An 18,953-nucleotide genomic window follows, 5' to 3' on the forward strand; every position below is an offset into this window, starting at 1 on the left:
TCTTGAAAAGTTTATCAATGACAAACTCCAAGGTTCTAGATGGCTATTTTACAATCTGCTAGGTAAATCAATTGAAGATAAATGTGAATGTTCACACGGAGGTCTTTGCTGGTACCCACCAATCTGCACAACTTTGCTTAAATGTAACCACAAAAAGAGATATATTTTTTTATTTTATGTTAATTTCTAAATAATGTAACTATATGAATTCCTATTTTAATCAAATGTTCTAAAAATAAAATAATGAAGATAGAGTAACAAAAAACTAAATAAAATTATTGAACAGGAAATTCCTAATGGATATAAGCCAAAGTAACAACATGTCTGCAAATTAATATCAAAAGGATTTGGTAGGAAACCATTGAAAATTGGAGCAACACTCCTCAACACCAAATATACAATTGTCGATAGGAACTTCAATAGTAACCAAAAGATGTTTCACATTTCATCAAATCACAAGGCCACAAAAAGTTCATATGAGATAAAATGCTATGCAAGAACAATATTGATCCTTTCTCCAATTTGTCAACAAAAAAATTTGTTAACATAAGGAAAATATTAGAACTAAAAGGTCACACAATCATAACAACATAATAAAACCACTAGCTCCAGTATTATTCATGAACATGCATTCACAAAAATAACATCCTCCAACAAGATTTACTACATTCAAAATGAGAGCAATAATAACATATATTATTGCATCAAAATAACAGCTTAGAGTACATATTACATCTATGTATTTAAAAAAGATCCTCGCCTCCTTTTTTTTAGGAGTGAGATCTCTTCTAATATGACTCATAATAAAAGAACTAATAAAATAAATCTATTTACATACAAACTAACTCTCTAAATGGTGTTAAGCAAGTCTCCACCCTTGTTTCTATCAATTACTAGGTGTATGAGCTTCTAGATGACTTAAAAGAATAAAAGAAGAAGGATATAAGAAGATAGAGGCCATGAGATTATCTAGGAGTCACTAAGAGCTCTAAAAATGGAATCTTAAACTTCTCTAGGTGTTTTTGGGAGTTGAACTACCATCAAAATATGCTTCTGATGCATAGAACAATCCAAAATAGTAACTAAAAGTTAACTATCGATGCACTACTTCTTATTCAAAATTGTTGGTGCACTTCTAAAAAAAGTGTACCTTCAAAAAGTGCTCCTTGGAAAAGTTTAACTTCAAAAAGTTCTCCCTGGAAAAGTGCACCTTGGTGACAAGACCCAAAAATCCAAAAATTCTTCTAACTATCAAAACTTTATTTCCAACATCCAGGTTTTCTTCCCTTTTATACAAAAATGATATTCAGATGCTTTCTTTTGAATTTCTTTATTATCTCCATTACTTCCTTAGCCTCTAGTAAATCTAATTAATCATACTTATTTCAAATTACTTGTCAATAGTTTCTCACTTCTATCCTCATATCCACAAAATCCTCAAGCTAAGAATCAATTTCTAATAATGCTTCTTCTATTTTGAAAGCTTGTCTAATATCATCTACTAATGAAGTTTTCTCAAATGTATCCTTAAATTGTTGAACTACTATTTGTACTAAGGACAGTTTTGTCTTTGAATCACCTTCAAAAATCTCAAGGCTCACAATGTTGTATTATTTATCCACTTCCAAAAATTTCTCTCAAATCTTATTGTTTATTTGTTGAATATCCTCGTGTAGTCCTTCCATGACTTTATTCCCAAAAGATATCTTCTATATCCAGCCATATAAATTATCTAGTTCCTTCACATATTATATTTTCATAAACTTCTAGTACTTTTTCCCTTTAATAGATTTGAGTGCTTTGAATTAATTGGCCTAGGTACATACCTCATCCATCAGCCCAAAATTATGGTTAATAATGACAACCAATTTGTAAGCATTTGTCTGGATGTTGTGCAAAAGGTTCAAATTACCTTGTATTATTTGCACTCCCCTTTCCTCCAAACTGTGATTCCATTTCTGAAAAGCATCCAAAAAGGAATCCATTTGTGGCCCTGTCTCCCTAATTTCCAATGCATTTTCTAGAGAAATATCAAGATACACAAAGTCTATTGGCTCCATTACCTCATTTAGGTGATCAAGAGCTTTAAAATATCCACCATAGGCTTACCCATTTTGACCTCCTTCATCTAATAGTCCTTTAGAGTCAACTCTTCAATCTATGGATGGGGAGGTGGAATGAAAATGTGTGCCAGGAGGTCTTGATCTTGATTATTCATTATGAAGGCAAGTGTTCTAACATCACCCTTCAATGGCTCAAGTTTCTAGGTTGCCTTTATTAATTCCAAAATTTCCTCCTTTTTAGTTAATTCTATCTATCTCTTTTGTTTGAACATAACCTCCTTCTTCAACCATGATGGTTTCATGCCCATTGATGACATATATTGTACTAAAGAGGTTGGTTCTACTGTAGGTTCCTTTCCCTTATTGCTCTTCTCCAAAGTCTTATTATGTTGAGGAAGAACTCTAGAGCATGTTCCTATATCATGTTGGGTTGGATACATAGACTCTGTATGTAGAGGATCTTATTTCCTTTCTTCTACTATCTATCCTTCCTTGGATACTTCATTGACATGCAACATATTCTCCTTCTGCTAGATTTTGACATTTAGATTCAATCACCAGAGGAGGTGGAGCCACTCATCCTTGATCTATTAATTTGGGCATACCCTATGCTAGTGGGGGGGGGTGGGGGGTGGGTGGGATGCGAAGAGGTCCTTGTGGTGGTGGAGGTAGTTGACTCCAATCTTACCCCAATGGCTCCTTCCTAAGGGTGTCCCATATTTTTTGTCCTACCATCTCGATGCCTACAGATGTAAAATCAAAGTTTGAGAGGTCAAAATTTTCTTCCCCCTTGCCCTCCATTTCTACAATCTATTTTTGTTTCTCATCTTCAAAGGTCTAAACCTAGATGGGCTCCCTATGGATAGATGGAGGTATCTAAGTTGAACTTCTTCTCCTCTCTTCTTCAACCATATTATTTGAGTGAGTTCTCTTACTCAAAGGTACAAATTTAATTTTTTCCCTTCCTCCTCATATTCCACCTCATGGATGGTTTTTGGCATTTGTGGTAAGGGGTTACTCTTCTTATTTAGTCTCCTCTTCACACCTACAACCATCATCTCTATTCAAGCTCTTTTGGGCACTGATGGGGAGTCTTCTTTTGCTAAGGCTCGAGGTGGTAGAATTTTTTTTTTTGCTTGTTGCGCCTTTTCTTTCTCTTGTTGAGCTTGTTCTTCTTGAATACCTATTTTTTATTGTGCCACTTCCTCTTTCTCTCTCCTTCTAGGGGCTACCTTTATCTTCTTACCCTTACTCTTTTGTGTTTCAAAATAATCAACCTCCCTCTCATCCTAGTGTACCATCTTTGGCTTCACTAGTGATTTGGTAGGATAAGTTGGTATGGTGACCTTTGTTCCTTTTCCTTTCTTTGGTTAGATTGCAGCCTAAAGAGTTAGGGATTGAGGAATTATATCCATCCAAAAAGGTTTCCTAGTCCGTTCACTTGTCAATTGAACCACATGTTGACCCTGATGATTAATATCATCATTCCCCTCACACCCAATTTTTGCATTTCTAATGGGTCTTTCATAGATCTTGTCTTTTTTGTGCAAGGGATCTATTATCTTAGGGACATCCTTGTCCTATGCTTTGAGGGGTGTCTGCATGTTTAGTAACTTTTTTGCTAGCTTTAGGCTCATCCTACAATAGTCCCTAATGCAAATATCATAGTCATCTATTGCATTAAGCCAATGGACTTCCAAGGCCTCTTCATATACAAATTTCTTCCCCAACCAATGTTGTACCATCTCGATGTTGTCAAAAAATGGACGAGGTGCCTGATAATCCTCAAGAGGATATTGATCCCATTTTGAATCAAATGTAACAATTTCTTGCTTTTGCATCACCTCAAATCCTCTAATGGAGATCAACCACACCCATGTCTTCTTGTGTTTTTTCTTACCTGATATATGTCGAGGTAAGTTGTTAGGCTATTTCAAGTAATACCAACCTTTCAGATGGATATCATGGGAGCTTCTTTGGGCACAAGAGAGTATCAACTACCTAGAGATATGTGAACGTCTCAAACTAGATGTAGTAAGCACCAACTTATATTATCCATGTTACAACTTCTACTCACATCATCTTTGCATATTCCCTTACTGAACCTAATATTGATAAATATGAAACCATCATTGACCACCCTATAATCCACACTTTGTAGTGGGATCTTCTTTTTTACCAGATGTGGATATACTACATAAGGCCAAGTATTTGCATCCTATATGCTTCCCTTTCTATACAATCCTAAATAACCCATAGTCCTCGTTGCCAAGAGATACACCATGTATGAGATCATATAAATATGGGGGTCATTCTTCATTAAGATCAATTACTCATGCAAATTGTCATTGAGAATTATGGCCCAATCAATAGGAATCTTTCCCATCCTAATGGTTTCTATAAAGTGTACCATATATGTTTCCAACTAACTTGATGCAACAATGTCCATAGCTCTACTCAAGAGAACTATTGAGTATCCAATATCATCAATCATATATCCATGTGTCATATCAACTTTACCCACTCTTTAGTCTGAGGGTGTCCTGTCAATTAGGTACTTTGATTGTAACAAATCCTTGGCCTCTATTTAATCTTCCCTATACCACTTGTCTACACCCTTATAGGAGATTTGAAGGTATTGATCTATTTTTGGAAGGTGGAAGACCTTCTCAATATTTTACGATATGAGATCTAGGACTATCTCTCCTATTACACTCTTGATGACCTTCTCCTTAGGCATGTAGTGATGTGCTAAGGTCATGATTAATTCAAATGATTGAATTGATGTTGGGTGAGAAGCCATGTCCATCAACCCATTTCAGATTAGAGATGAAACTATACCTAACTTCTCCTTATGGTTGTTGCACAACATGAAAAAGTGAGACAAAGAGATAACTTCAACAAATGATCATTAAGAATAATACTAGCTTGCAAAAAATAGTCTCATTAGAATATAAAATAAAATAAATCAATGATTAATGTTATCTTTTACTATTGCTTTCTCTTCATTTTGGACATTTACAAAAACACACTGCCAACAAATTTTCTATGTATATTTATCTCCTATGTCATCTCTAAAACCTCTTGCATGTCTACATAATCTTTTTTGTCTTTATTCAATTATTTCTTTGAATCTATCCACTCCTTTATAACCCCATCTCATTCCACATCACATATCATAATCAAACAATAAAATATAAGATGTAAGAATGCTTCTTCATGAGCACACTATGTACTAATATTAGAATAATTTTTATTAATCTATATTTTCTTTCATATATCCCTTTGTATCTATTTAATTATTTCTTTGACACTCTAATCCCCCCTCTCTAATTTTCTCTCTATATAACTGATGGGGACACAACCCAACAACAGAATGGACACAATAGAAAAGGGAAATTATATTATCTGAGAAGATAAGCTAGTACAAATAGTGCAGAGAAAATAAACTTCAAAACATGCCCTACGGGCTTACAATAGCATAAATCTGGAGAATATTTCTCCTTTTAGCACCTCCTCTCAAGCTCCAATCCGAACTGCCTTTTACAATGCCAAAAATCTCCTTAAATAGACCCCAGAGGGTTAAGGACTAGGAGTACATTCTAGAAAGTGCTAGTAGTCATCCACCGACAAAATAGAAGGTTCCAGAAGCTATGTTAGAAGTCGGTGCAAATCTAGAAGAATCCAGAAATGGTAGCCGAGCTTCCGGGAGGCATAACTTTTGAACCGTAGCTCTGATTGACGAACCATTTACATTTTCGGAAGCTCTTGAAGCGCTCTATAGCCCTATGGATGAGCTTCACTCCTCCCCCATTTTTTGACCCTTTTCAAGGTCATTTAATGCCCCGAACCTAACTTTGAAGCATTCTTAGGAGGTCTCCAAAACCTGAAAAACTGCAATAACTTTCAAACTGTGGGGCCTATTGACCTGATTCTTTTTTTGGAATGCTCTAAATCATGATTACATTCATCTGGCCAATTCACACCTTCTAGTTTACCGAAATGATGGCCTAAATACATGCTCCTATTTTTTTGGGATTTTCAAACGCACTGATAGTTGAACTATGAGAGTTGGAACCTTTATTTGAGCCAAATGGGTATCCAAAAATGTAAAGACATAAAATAGAAACTAAGTCTAAGTACATTTTTTTGGGTGACACAGGATTGCCCTTATACCTCTGGATGCTCCTGCATCAATAACTTTCTCTCTCTCTCTCTCTCTCACACACATACAGATAGACACACATAAATGAAAAATATCTCTACAATAAAGCTCTTAGAATTTTGGGTGAAAATGAAAAATCTTTAAAATTTCTTTGCATTTTTTTTGAAAGTACTAAGAATAGTCACTCCATTTTGTATTTTCACTTCAAAGTGAAAGTATTTCTATTTTGTGTTTTCACTTCAAAGTTAAAGTGTTTCACGATTGGATGGAAATATAAGTATTTTTATTCTGACCCTCTTTTACATTACTTTCTTCAATTCATACTTGTAAAGTTGTAATATGTAATTTTCTTCTAATTCTAAATGTTCTATCTTTAGATTTTCTATTTAATTTTTCACCATCTCATCTATGTCAAATTTTTTTTTCTATTTTCATTAAAAATGACGAGTTTATATATTTTATGTATTAAATTATTAAATTTTTCAAAGTACTCATCTACAAATAATAAGACTTAACCCAATATTATAATAAGGAAGTAATTAAAACACATATACTTTAACTAAAATGCAAATTTGACACACCTTATGAGAAGATTTTATCTACACCATTTCTCAATTTTTGAATTGGTTATTGGATAAAATTATTTTCAAAGTCTGACAGATAACACTATTTTTTCATCACTATGGAAAACTATTAAAGTTGTTAAAGTTTTACCATTGTACACAGCATTAAAATATTTTCCAACTATTTTTGACAAAAAAAAATGAAAACTCTAAAAATGTGTCATGTAATTTAAATTTTAATAACTACCAAGGATTCCAAGAAAATTTTAAGATAAAATAAATTTCTAAATATATAAAATATTTCAAGATTTAAGATAACAATATATGAATATTATATTTTTTAATTTTTATAATTAGAATTTAAAAAACTTTAAAAATTTCTAATTTTTTTTTTGTTAAATTCTAGTTATTAAATATAACATTTCTTATAATCTACAATTTGAATATTATAATAATACTACATTACTCAAACTAGGACATTTATAAAAACATTCCATGGAGAATTTTATTTCCCAAAAAATAGTCAAATTTCAACCTTATAATAATTATAATAATACTATCGTACTCAAACTATGAAGTCTTTAACCAAAGAAATGATACTTCCTTCACACATTCTTAGACTTTGTAAGATAAATTTGGAGAACTTTAACTAACACAAATAGGTGAGATTAAAGAAAATGAAACTGTTTCTTTTGCCTTCTCAAAATTGAGATGCAAGGTTTGTAAAGATGTTTTATGTTTCATTAAAATTAAGAATAAATGTTTTTCAACACAAACCCCCACAACTCAACCCATCATTGAAAAGATCAACATTCAATGGAATAGTTTGGACTTCATATCCCTGTGAATACAGAGCTCCCATCCATGCATCGTGAATACTCCAAATTTTCATTGACGTGGTGCTGGTAAACAAATTTGTTAGAGTAGAATTTTCCCAATGGAGTGTGTGGCAAACCATTCACAAGAGTTGGAGAGGCCCTTCGTATGTAGCTTTCCTCTACATTTAGAGGGGCAGCTCCCTCATATGATATAATTTTTAAAGGATTTTCAAATAAAAATCTAAAAACTTCAAAGATTAGGAGAAAATCATTCAAGATGAATGCACCACACACCCTTACAACCTTCTTCAGTAAACAAGATTGATAACAAAGGTGATCAAGGACTACACTTGAAACCAACTAGTATTACCAAGCATATTCATTAACATTTATAAACACTCACACAGTACCATGAGAATGTTTACTAAAATAGATAACAATTTTGATTTTAGAATAAGAAACCCAAAGCATATCTCATTCCATTTCCTTGCACCAAGAAGACAGAAAATATTTTCAATTTTAGAGATAAAAGGTGTACATACTTTCCAAAATTTATCTCTTAATCAAAATTTCAGCATAGTGTTCCCTTATTTTTCAAACCAAAAGGTCCCTTTACAAAGCCCAAAAGAGCCCTTATATAGACATAGAGGTTAATAATTACCTCTTTGTAGTTAATAACTACCTCCCAAATACATGATTTGGGTGAGGTTAATTAACCTCAAATAACAATTACCACTAGTCGAAATGTATAGCTTGGAATATGTCTTCAGATGGTTGAATCATTAGCTTGTTGAGTTATTTGATGTAGACACTTCTTTGTGATCATCTATGTAGTTCCTTGTAGACCTCCTTGTCTTGTTGAATATCCCCTACGTGGGCATATGCTAGGAGAACACTTGCAAAGGCAACAGGGCATGGCTTTATACCTGCTTTCCTCATTTCCTTTAAGAGGATCAAAGTTTCCTCAAAATATCCACTTTGAGTATATCATAAAATCATTATATTCCAAGATACAAGATCTCTCTGAGGTAGTTGTTCTTCAAAAACCACCAAGGCCTCATGAAGCTGTCCACTCTGTGCATGTCCAGCAATCACTATGTTCCATGAAACCAAGTCTCGTCTAGGCATATCCTCGAATAGCTTTTGAGCATCACCAACTCATTTATTTTGAGCATATGCTACAATAGGTTGATTGCACAAAACCAAGTTCCTTCTAGGCATATGGTCAAACATACTTTGAGCTTTATCAACCTGCCCATTCTAAGCATATGATGTAACCATTGGTGATCAAGACACCAAATTTTTCTTAGGTACTCTGTCAAAACTTACACAGCCCTCCATTAAACAACATTGTACTTTTTCCTCTATAATTTATAATCTAACAGAGGTCTATGTGTTGCTCCAATTGGGCATGCATAGAGAGGCTATTGGCAACTAATGTGAGATATATCTTCACACACCATCATCTACATAGGTAGTGGCTCCTTCTATATTTTCTTCTCAAGCTACAATGATATTTACCTTTACACCTGCTGAATTGGATTTACTAAAGATGTCAAGAACCTTTCCAATTCATCCATATCAGGCTCATACCAAAAATGATTTGATTCCTTAACATTCTATTAGTTGGGCAATCTGTCAAACATTTGTCTAGCGCCAATTGTGATCAATAACTACCAACATTCTAACATGAAAGCTCTTAAGAAGCCTTCCCTGTTGGCACCTTTAAGGTTGAGATTTGGTGATAGAGTGGATAGGTGACATATAAATATTTGAAGAAACCTCAGGCTCAGTTTCCTTTTCTTTAAACTATCTCTGCCCTACAATCTTAAAGATAATAATGTACTATTTTGTGCATGTTGCGGTAGTCTAAAAATCCACTATGAATGTATTATTATATAGTCTCATTATCAAATGAATGTATAGTGATCAGCCCAGAAGTGGAAGTTGTTTATGTTCACCTATGGTGACATACAAGATGGATTTTATATGATCATTTCTCTTCCTCACATGGATAGAATAGTGTGTTCCTTTATTAAACTTGAAACTCAAAATAGTTTGAAAATTTCTTGAGCATCTACCAACATCTACACCAATCACACATTTAGCAAGAGTCAAGCAACCTTTTTAGTGAGTGTTGAAATGATAGCATAATAATATCTATCACAATGCAGAAACCAAAAATTCAAAGGCTTTATATTGCACATTGTAGGAGTATTTTAGTTTTCCATGGTTTATGCTATTTGTACAATCCACCCTATTATTTGGAGGCTTATAAACTCTTACTTCCCTTGAGACTAATTTACTGATTTGATGCCTTGGTTTTTATTTGGCAGGTACCCAATTAATCACCTTTATAATTCATTCAGAACTAAAATATGCAGCTAAGAAGCTTCTCATTGTTTATGTAATGTAAACCACCTTTTACTGCACATGATTAATCATCAGGGACTCCGTCTGATTCATTTCCATGGTTATTTTCAATTGCTACCATGTACATGTCTGACTTCTTATGGGAGAATTTTCAAACAAGTTAATAACTGCCTTGTACAGGTTAAGAAAAACATGTTTTTGGACATTATCATTAACCTTCTAAGAGGTTACTGAAAACATGTTTTTTATAATTATCATTAACCTTTTGAGAGGTTCATGAAAATGTGTTTTTGATAGGTATCATTAACCTTTAATAACTTGAGGCTCAGAAGTCAAATTTTAAAAATTTCAAATGCTGTGTGGAGCTGAGAACGAGTTGGAGACATGAAAGTTTTTAGAAAATAAAAAATTCAAAGATAAAATGGCCAATTTAATGCATAAAACTAGGCAAGTTTCAAAAATTAATCATGGCTTATAAAATTGAAACAGTTTTATAATTGGCCAATAGTTGGCTCTAACTGGGTACAAGGACTAACAAGGATGAAGCTCGAATCCAAAATAATTAGAGAAGTGCTTTCACTTTGTAAAAGAGGGAACAAACACCAAAAATGAGATAGTAAAAAGAAAAAACTAAAGCACCAAAAACTCCTAACTAGACTATGTACAAGGCAGGTTTCCCTACCTCTAGTGACTCAAGGTATAATCATGCAAATCCATTCATAGGGTGGGGAAAATAAATACCATGGTGCACCAACATGTGACAATTCTTAAGCTTCCATGGATTCAAATATAAGTGTGCTACTTGAATACTAACTCTAAAGTTCATAGCACACCCCACATCTCTGGATGAGAGAGCATATCAATATAACTAGGCTTCATAAAAAATCTCTGACTTTAAAATCAAATATGCTTCCTATTGCATGTCATAGATGACTTCATTTTGAAAGAGTTGAAGTATAAGGCTCTTGAGTTTCTTAATGCATTTTTTATCTTCTCTTGTGCTTGGCAAACCCTCTTCTTTTTCCATGGGCATGGTCATGGTTGAATCCTCTATAAAATTATTCCAACTAGGATGCACATCCATGTTATATTGAATTTTCCCATGGTCTATTTCTTCTTCATTATCTTCCAAAAGATTGTCTTGAAGTCTTAAGTATTGTGAAGTTATATTGATATCATGGTCAACATGGTTGGTCATCACTTCAATTTCCCTTCCATTAATATCAAAATTCTCCTTCTGAAGATCCTTTTCGTGACTAAGATTCAAAGATATCAAACCTCATATTGGATTGCCTTCATCTAATCTATGGTGTGAAGCAACTTGTGGAGTTATGGCCAGAAAACCTTGTCTTTGAATACCAACTTGAGAATCATCAATAGAAATGCTTTTCTCTAAGAATAAAGGATTAGAGTAAACACTTTCTCCATAGAGGAAGTTACCATCCAAAGCTTTTGAGCACAAACTTGGGATAAAAGAATCATTAGAGTTTCCTTCCTTATATTCCTCCATGAGATCGCCTACTAACTCATTACTTTATTCATCATGGTTATTCTTCTCATAGAAGTTATTTGGCATAGAATTTCCTATTTGATGAAAAGACTCAAAAAGAGGATTTCCTTGAACTTTGAATGATCCATAGGAATTTAATTTCACTTTTGTTGGAATAGGGGAACTTGTCTTCATATCCATATAGCTTTCATCTTCAATATGCTCAATGATATCTATCTCCTCTTGAATCATCATTTCTTCTCCAAGACAATTTTCATGAATTGTGAAAGTTGGCATGCATGATAAATAATTAAGATTGCATGGTTCATCTTCTTCTCCTAGAAGCTAATTTTTAACTTTTTCATCAATTGACTGTTTAATCACAAGTTCATCAATATCATCAAATGTAAAGGTCTCCATTTCCTCAGGGAAACTGGATATTTGTAGAAGTTCATGGTTGCTTTTATCTCCATCAATGGTAGTGGTTTCTGATTGTCTCATGACAACTAATGTATTGATGTCGTCAATAGATTCATCATCATGAATGGTCATCAAAGGATGATTTGGAAGATTTTCTCCACATAGGAACTCATCATCTAAAACATGTAATCACCAAGAAGGAATAAAAGTTGTATGAAATTCACCTTGATCCACATTTTCCTCATCTTCAATCATATGTTGTGTAGTTTCTCGAGATTTCGATATTTCTTTTTCTATCCCATTAGGATTGAGATGATTGAATAATTTCTTCTAGATTTTGAAATCTTCATAGTCATGTCTTGATACATTTAAAAACCCTTCTTCTCCTATAAACTCTCTTTCTCAACCATCTCCTTTATTACACATAGGATCCTTGTCTTCTTTCAAGCATGAAGATTTAGATGAATCCTTTTTAATATTTTGATTGGAAGATGTTCTACTATCAATAAAATAATTCTTGCATGGGTCTTCTTTCTCAAGTTCTTGCAATGTTTGAAGTAAAGAAGGGTTTACTTTGTTAGGATCTAGGTGTGCATTGCAATAGAAGCTTTTTAAAAATTCAACCTGATTGGGATCAAAAGAAGTATGACTTTGATGAGCAATAGGTGCAAGTATGGGGATACCTTTTTCGACCACCACTATCAATTTTTGATTGACAAGAAACACTTTTATTATCAAGTTCTTCCTTATGCTCACATGTGGAACTTCCTTCCGAAAATGATTTGGGTCTATGAGGGAAAAATTGATTATCTTTACCATCTTCTTCATCTATTTTTTGCAAAGTTCGGAGCAAAGATGGATGAATCCCTCCTAGGTCTAGTTTTCGTCCACCATAGAAAATTTTCAAGAAGCTTTCCTGCTTAGGATCAATATGATTTTGCTGAGATATAGGTGCATGAAAGAAATTTTTAGTATTCTTCATTGTTGATTTAGATGAAGTACATTTTTCGGCAAAGCCTTCTTTATCTTTATACGCTAAATATTTTTCCAAAAAGGATTTTTGATCATGAAAAAGAAAACCATAATTCTTTCCATCCTCTTCTTTAATCTTTTGAAAAACTTGAAGTAATTAGGGATGAACCATTATAGGGTCCAACCTCTTGCTGCCATAGAAATTCTTCAAGAATTCAACTTGCAGAGGCTCATCAAGAATCTGTTTCTTGGGATACAAAAAGTATTCTTCATCACTATCACTATCACTATCACTATCACTATCACTTTCACCAAACCATGATTCTGAGTTGCCGTCTTCAAAGAGTCATTGATAATCAATCTCTAAAATAGAGTCGCCAACCTTCGTTCTAGGGAAGATACCTTCTATCAATCATGTTATTGATTATTGTTTACTTGGTTTTGGATTTGACCAAGATTTTGCCTATTTCTTCTTGGAATGACTACTATTCTTTCTATAACTATGACATTCTAACTAATAGGAGCCCTTCACAAGATTTCTTTGAACTCTTCTTCTTCTTCAAGAACTGATTCACCAAATGGTATTGTTCAGCACTTCATCTACACCTCTAGGCTAAAGTGTTCAAATCTGAAATAATATCTTCTTGGGTGTCTTGGAAGCCAAGGATTGGTTGGAGAATTGGAAAAATGTTCTCATGTGGTAGCACCATCATGCTTCATAATAGGCAACTATCAATCTTCTTGTTCAGTCTCCCCAAAGGAGTCACCAAAAATTTGTTGGTAAATAGATTTATCATAGTAGAATTTTCCCAACAGAGTGTGTGGTAAACCATTCACAACAGTTGGAGAGGCCCTTAGTATGCGGCCTTCCTCTCCATTTAGAGGGGCAGCTCCCTCATATGATATAATTTTTAAAAGATTTTCAAATAAAGAATCTAAAAACTTCAAAGATCAAGAGAAAATTGTTTAAGACAAATGCACCACACGCCCTTACAACCTTCTTCGATAAACAAGATTGATAACAAAGGTGATCAAGAACTACGCTTGAAAACAACCAATATTACCAAGCACATTCATTAACATTTATAAACACTCGTACAACACCATGAGAATGTTTACTACAACATATAACAATTTTGATTTTAGAATAAGAAACCCAAAGCATATCTCATTCCATTTCCTTGCACCAAGAAGACAAAAGAGATTTTCAATTTCAGAGATAAAAAGTGTACATATTTTCCAAAATTTATCTCTTAATCAAAATTTTAGAATGTGTGTTCCCTTATTTTTCAAACCAAAAGGTCTCTTTACAAAGCCCAAAAGAGCCCTTATATAGACATAGAGGTTAATAACTACCTTATTGTGGTTAATAACTGCCTCCCAAATAGGTGATTTGGGTGAGGTTAATTAACCTCAATAAAACTAACCTCAAATAATAATGACCACTAGTCAGAATGTATAGCTTGGAAAATTTCTTTAGATGGTTGAATCATCAGCTTGTTGAGTTATTTGATGCAGACTCTTCTTCGTGATCATCTATGTACTTCCTTGTATACCTCCTTGTTCTATTGAATATCTCCTACGTGGGCATATGCTGGGAGAACACTTGCAAAGGCAAGAGGGCATGGCTTCATACCTGCTTTCCTCATTTCCTTGAAGAGGATCAAAGTTTCCTCAAAACATCCACTTTGAGTATATCATAAAATCATTATATTCTAGGAGACAAGATCTCTCTGAGGTAGTTGTTCTTCAAAAACCACCAAGGCCTCATCAAGCTATCCACTCTATGTATATCCAACAATCACTATGTTCCATGAAACCAAGTCTCATCTGGGCATATCCTCAAAGAGTTTTCAAGCATCACCAACTCATTTATTTTGAGCATATGCTACAATCGGTTGATTCCAAAAAATCAAGTTCCTTCCAGGCATTTGGTCAAACATACTTTGAGCTTTATCAACCTGCCCATTCTGAGCATATGATGTAACCATTGTTTATCAAGACACCAAATTTTTCTTAGGTAATCTATCAAAACTTACACAACCCTCCATTAAAAAAAATTGTACTTTGTCCTCTATAATTGACAATCTAATAGACGTCTATGTGTTGCTCCAATTGGGCATGCGTAGAGAGGCTATTGGCAACTGATGTGAGATATAGCTTCACACACCATCATCTAAGTAGGCAGTGGCTCCTTCTATATTTTCTTCTCAAGCTACAATGATATTTACCTTTACACCTGCCAAATTGGATTTACTAAAGGCATCAAGAACCTTTCGAATTCATCCATATCAAGCTCATACCGAAAATCATTTGATTCCTTAACATTCTATCAATTGGGAAATCTATCAAACATTTGTCTAGTACCAATTGTGACTGATAACTGTAAACATTTTTCAATGAAAGCTCTTAAGAAGCCTCCCCTGTTGGCACCTTGAAGGTTGAGATTTGGTGATAGAGTGGACAGGTGACATATAAATATTTGAAGAAACCTTAGGTTCAGTTTCCTTTTCTTTAAACTATCTCTGCCCTACAAGTTTAAAGATAATAATGCACTCTTTTGTGCATGTTGCGGTAATCTAAAAATCCATTGTGAATGTATTATTATATAGTCTCTTTATCAAATGAATGTATAGCAATCAGCCCAAAAGTGGAAGCCATTTATGTTCACCCATGGTGACATACAAGATGGATTTTATATGATCATTTCTCTTCCTCACATGGATAGAATAGTGTGTTCCTTTATTAAACCTGAAACTTGAAACATTTTCAAAATTTCCTGAGCATCTACCAACATCTGCACAAATCACACATTTAGTAGGAGTCAAGCAACCTTTTTAGTGAGTGCTGAAATGATAGCATAATAATATCTATCGCAATCCAAAAACGAAAAATTTGAAGGCTTTATATTACACATTTTAGGAGTATTTTAGTTTGCCATGGTTTATGCTATTTGTACAGTCTACCCTATTAATTTGAGGCTTATAAACTCTTACTTCCCTTGAGACTAATTTACTAATTTGATGCCTTGGTTTTTATTTGGCGGGTACCCAATTATTCTCCTTTATAATTCATTCAGAACTCAAATATGCAGCTAAGAAGCTTCTCATTGTTTATGTAATTTAAACCACCTTTTACTGCACATGATGAATCATCAAGGACTCTATCTGATTCATTTGCATGGTTATTTCCAATTGCTCCCATGTACATGTATGACTTCTTATGGGAGAGTTTTCAAACAAGTTAATAACTGCCTTGTATAGGTTAAGAAAAACATGTTTTTGGACGTTATCATTAACCTTTTGAGAGGTTAGTGAAAACATGTTTTTGATGGTTATCATTAACCTTTTGAGAGGTTAATGAAAACGTGTTTTTGATAGCTATCATTAACCTTTAATAACTTGAGGCTCAGAAGTTAGATTTTAAAAATTTCAAATACTATGCAAAGTTGAGAATGAGCCAGAGACATGAAAGTTTTTAGACACTCAAAAATTCAAAGATAAAATGGCCAATTTAAAGCATAAAATAGGAAAGTTTCAAAAATTAATCATGTCTTATAAAATTGAAATTATTTTATAACCGACCAACAGTTGGCTCTAACTACGAACAAGGATTGACAAGGACGAAGCTCGAATCCAGAATAATTAAAGTAGTGCTTTATCTGTGGGGCTATAGAGTCACTTGAGGGATCACTTTGCAAAAAAGGGAACAAACATGTGGATATTTATTGATGATCATCTATGGTTCCACTCCTTAATGACATCCACATTAGTGCTTATTGAATGTAAAGTTTACAAATAGATATTCTAAAAAAACATGGCTTCATAAATTGTAATAACTACAACTTACAAAAAGCAAAATTTCATCCTATGAAAATTTCTAAATCTATTTATGCATATTGGTATTTTTAATTATTCTATATCATTAGATTTGCATAAATTTTTTAAAGTCATGTTCTATGTTTTAAAATTGTATTTTTTCACATTCTCTCACAACAATCATTTGCATTTCACAAAATGTTTTTTCTTGCAAGGATGATATTCACAAAAATTACATATAATCAATATAACATATCATTTACTTTAGATATTTTTAATTTTAGTTCTCTCTACATTTAGAGTACTATTAAAATATAATATTTTTGAACCGAATATAATACATAACCATAAAACATAAACCCTAAAATTTTAGCACAAATTTTTAATGATACATCTTATTACACAAAAAAGGCTCATAATTTATAGTTTATAGGATTAAGAATACATTTTGAAATATTTATGGAAAATCTATTACAAATTTGAAGTCGAGTGAGAGGAGACATAATAATCATTCTACAATTTTCCTTAATCTTTATTATTACTGAACTGCTATCAATTGCAACTATTTCTTCCTTTTCTTCTTTGATTTCATTATTTTCTCCTATAATACAATTCACAAAAACTCATCCAAATAAATGAAATAATCCATTGAATTTTCTTATGCAATGTACTAATAACAACAAATCTAATTCCTTTCCATCTTCTTCTTCAACCTCATCATTCTGTAAGATGACATCTGCAAGAAGCTTGACCTTTCAAGTTTTATAAGATCCCATTCATTGTTACACAACTAGGCAAATAGATCACTTAGCAACACTATAAGTGAAGCAACTGATTTCTATCATTTCAAAAAGTAAATAATTCTATGTATTTCTTATTTTTTAGCTATATTATAACTTAATATATAATGGATACCTACTCAAATTTGAATGCCTTCTCAAGCTGCATTAGAATGCTTGATCAAAATTACAAATGCCTTGATTAGATTGTATCTTTTCAAATGAATAACAATTATTAACATTATTTCAAATTCCCAAAGTAATTTATTTTCTAGGTTCATTTTGGAAACTATTAGGACATTAACTTCCTTCCTAGTAAATATCAAACAAGGTGTTAATTTCTACAAAAATATACAAGGGTCCCTTATAACACCTCGCTAGGGAACCAAAGAGACATTAACCTAAATAGTGAAACTAAGCTTATTGATTTTTTTTTCCCTTAGGAGTTTACAAATAATAATGTAAAATAATGTGGAAGTAAGAAACAATAAGATAACATGTGCATACACTACAAGTCAAAACATAGATTACAAATCTCAAGGGTTCCATAACATAGAATTACATATATATTAAAATCTACTAAATACAAATGATATATACAACTACACCTAATATAGATGAATCAATAAGAACATCACCACATATGCGAATCCCAAATCTAATTGATACAATATCGAAACACATAAAGACTCTACATCCGCTACACATGTCACAGGGCATGCGTTACAGATAAAAGTATAAATACACCATAGGTTTTATGACCAATACATAAATTAATATACAAGAATAATATAAGAAGATAAAACAAGTCTCTAAAGATGAATCATGATAACATAACTTCTGCAAGGATCATCGAACACTAGAATAGGAATCTAGAACATATCTCAATGATAAAGGTCACAATACCACCCAACCTCATAGAACCCAAAAAGGCCCACTTCCTCTATAATAAGAAGATAACCATAGACTCCACACATATGTTAAACCATAAACCAATCACAAAGTTCAAGGATGGAATCCTAAAAATTTATCTAATCTCAAAATCAATACTCAAATGCAAAGTTAGTACACGCTAATCCAAAGGAAACACCACATGTAGGAAACCTTACATGTATATAGGGAAGTGTCATCACATAAATCTAACCCTTGAGTCTCATCTTGGTATCCTCTCTAGACCTTGATACTCAAGTGAACACATGTGACATAAATAAACCTTTCATACATACAAGGATACTAATTGTGCAAGACCTAATCAAGTATCTTTTCCCACTCCCATCATAGTCAAGATCTCAATCAAGTAGCTAGGCATGGGTGAGGCATATGTATTATTAATACTCCTATCCTAATAGATTTATTAACTTACTTACAATAAGTGATCCTAGTAGCCACTTGTGGGCATCAGTTCTTATTACAAGCCACTACCATGTATATGCTTAGATAAATTACCCTAATCTAATAAATCATAAATAGTCATAAATAAGATCAAAGTAATT

This window comes from Cupressus sempervirens, chromosome 6 (genome assembly GCF_028749045.1).
Source record: "Cupressus sempervirens isolate cs-2001-9-10 chromosome 6, ASM2874904v1, whole genome shotgun sequence".
NCBI classification, from domain to species: Eukaryota; Viridiplantae; Streptophyta; class Pinopsida; order Cupressales; family Cupressaceae; genus Cupressus; species Cupressus sempervirens.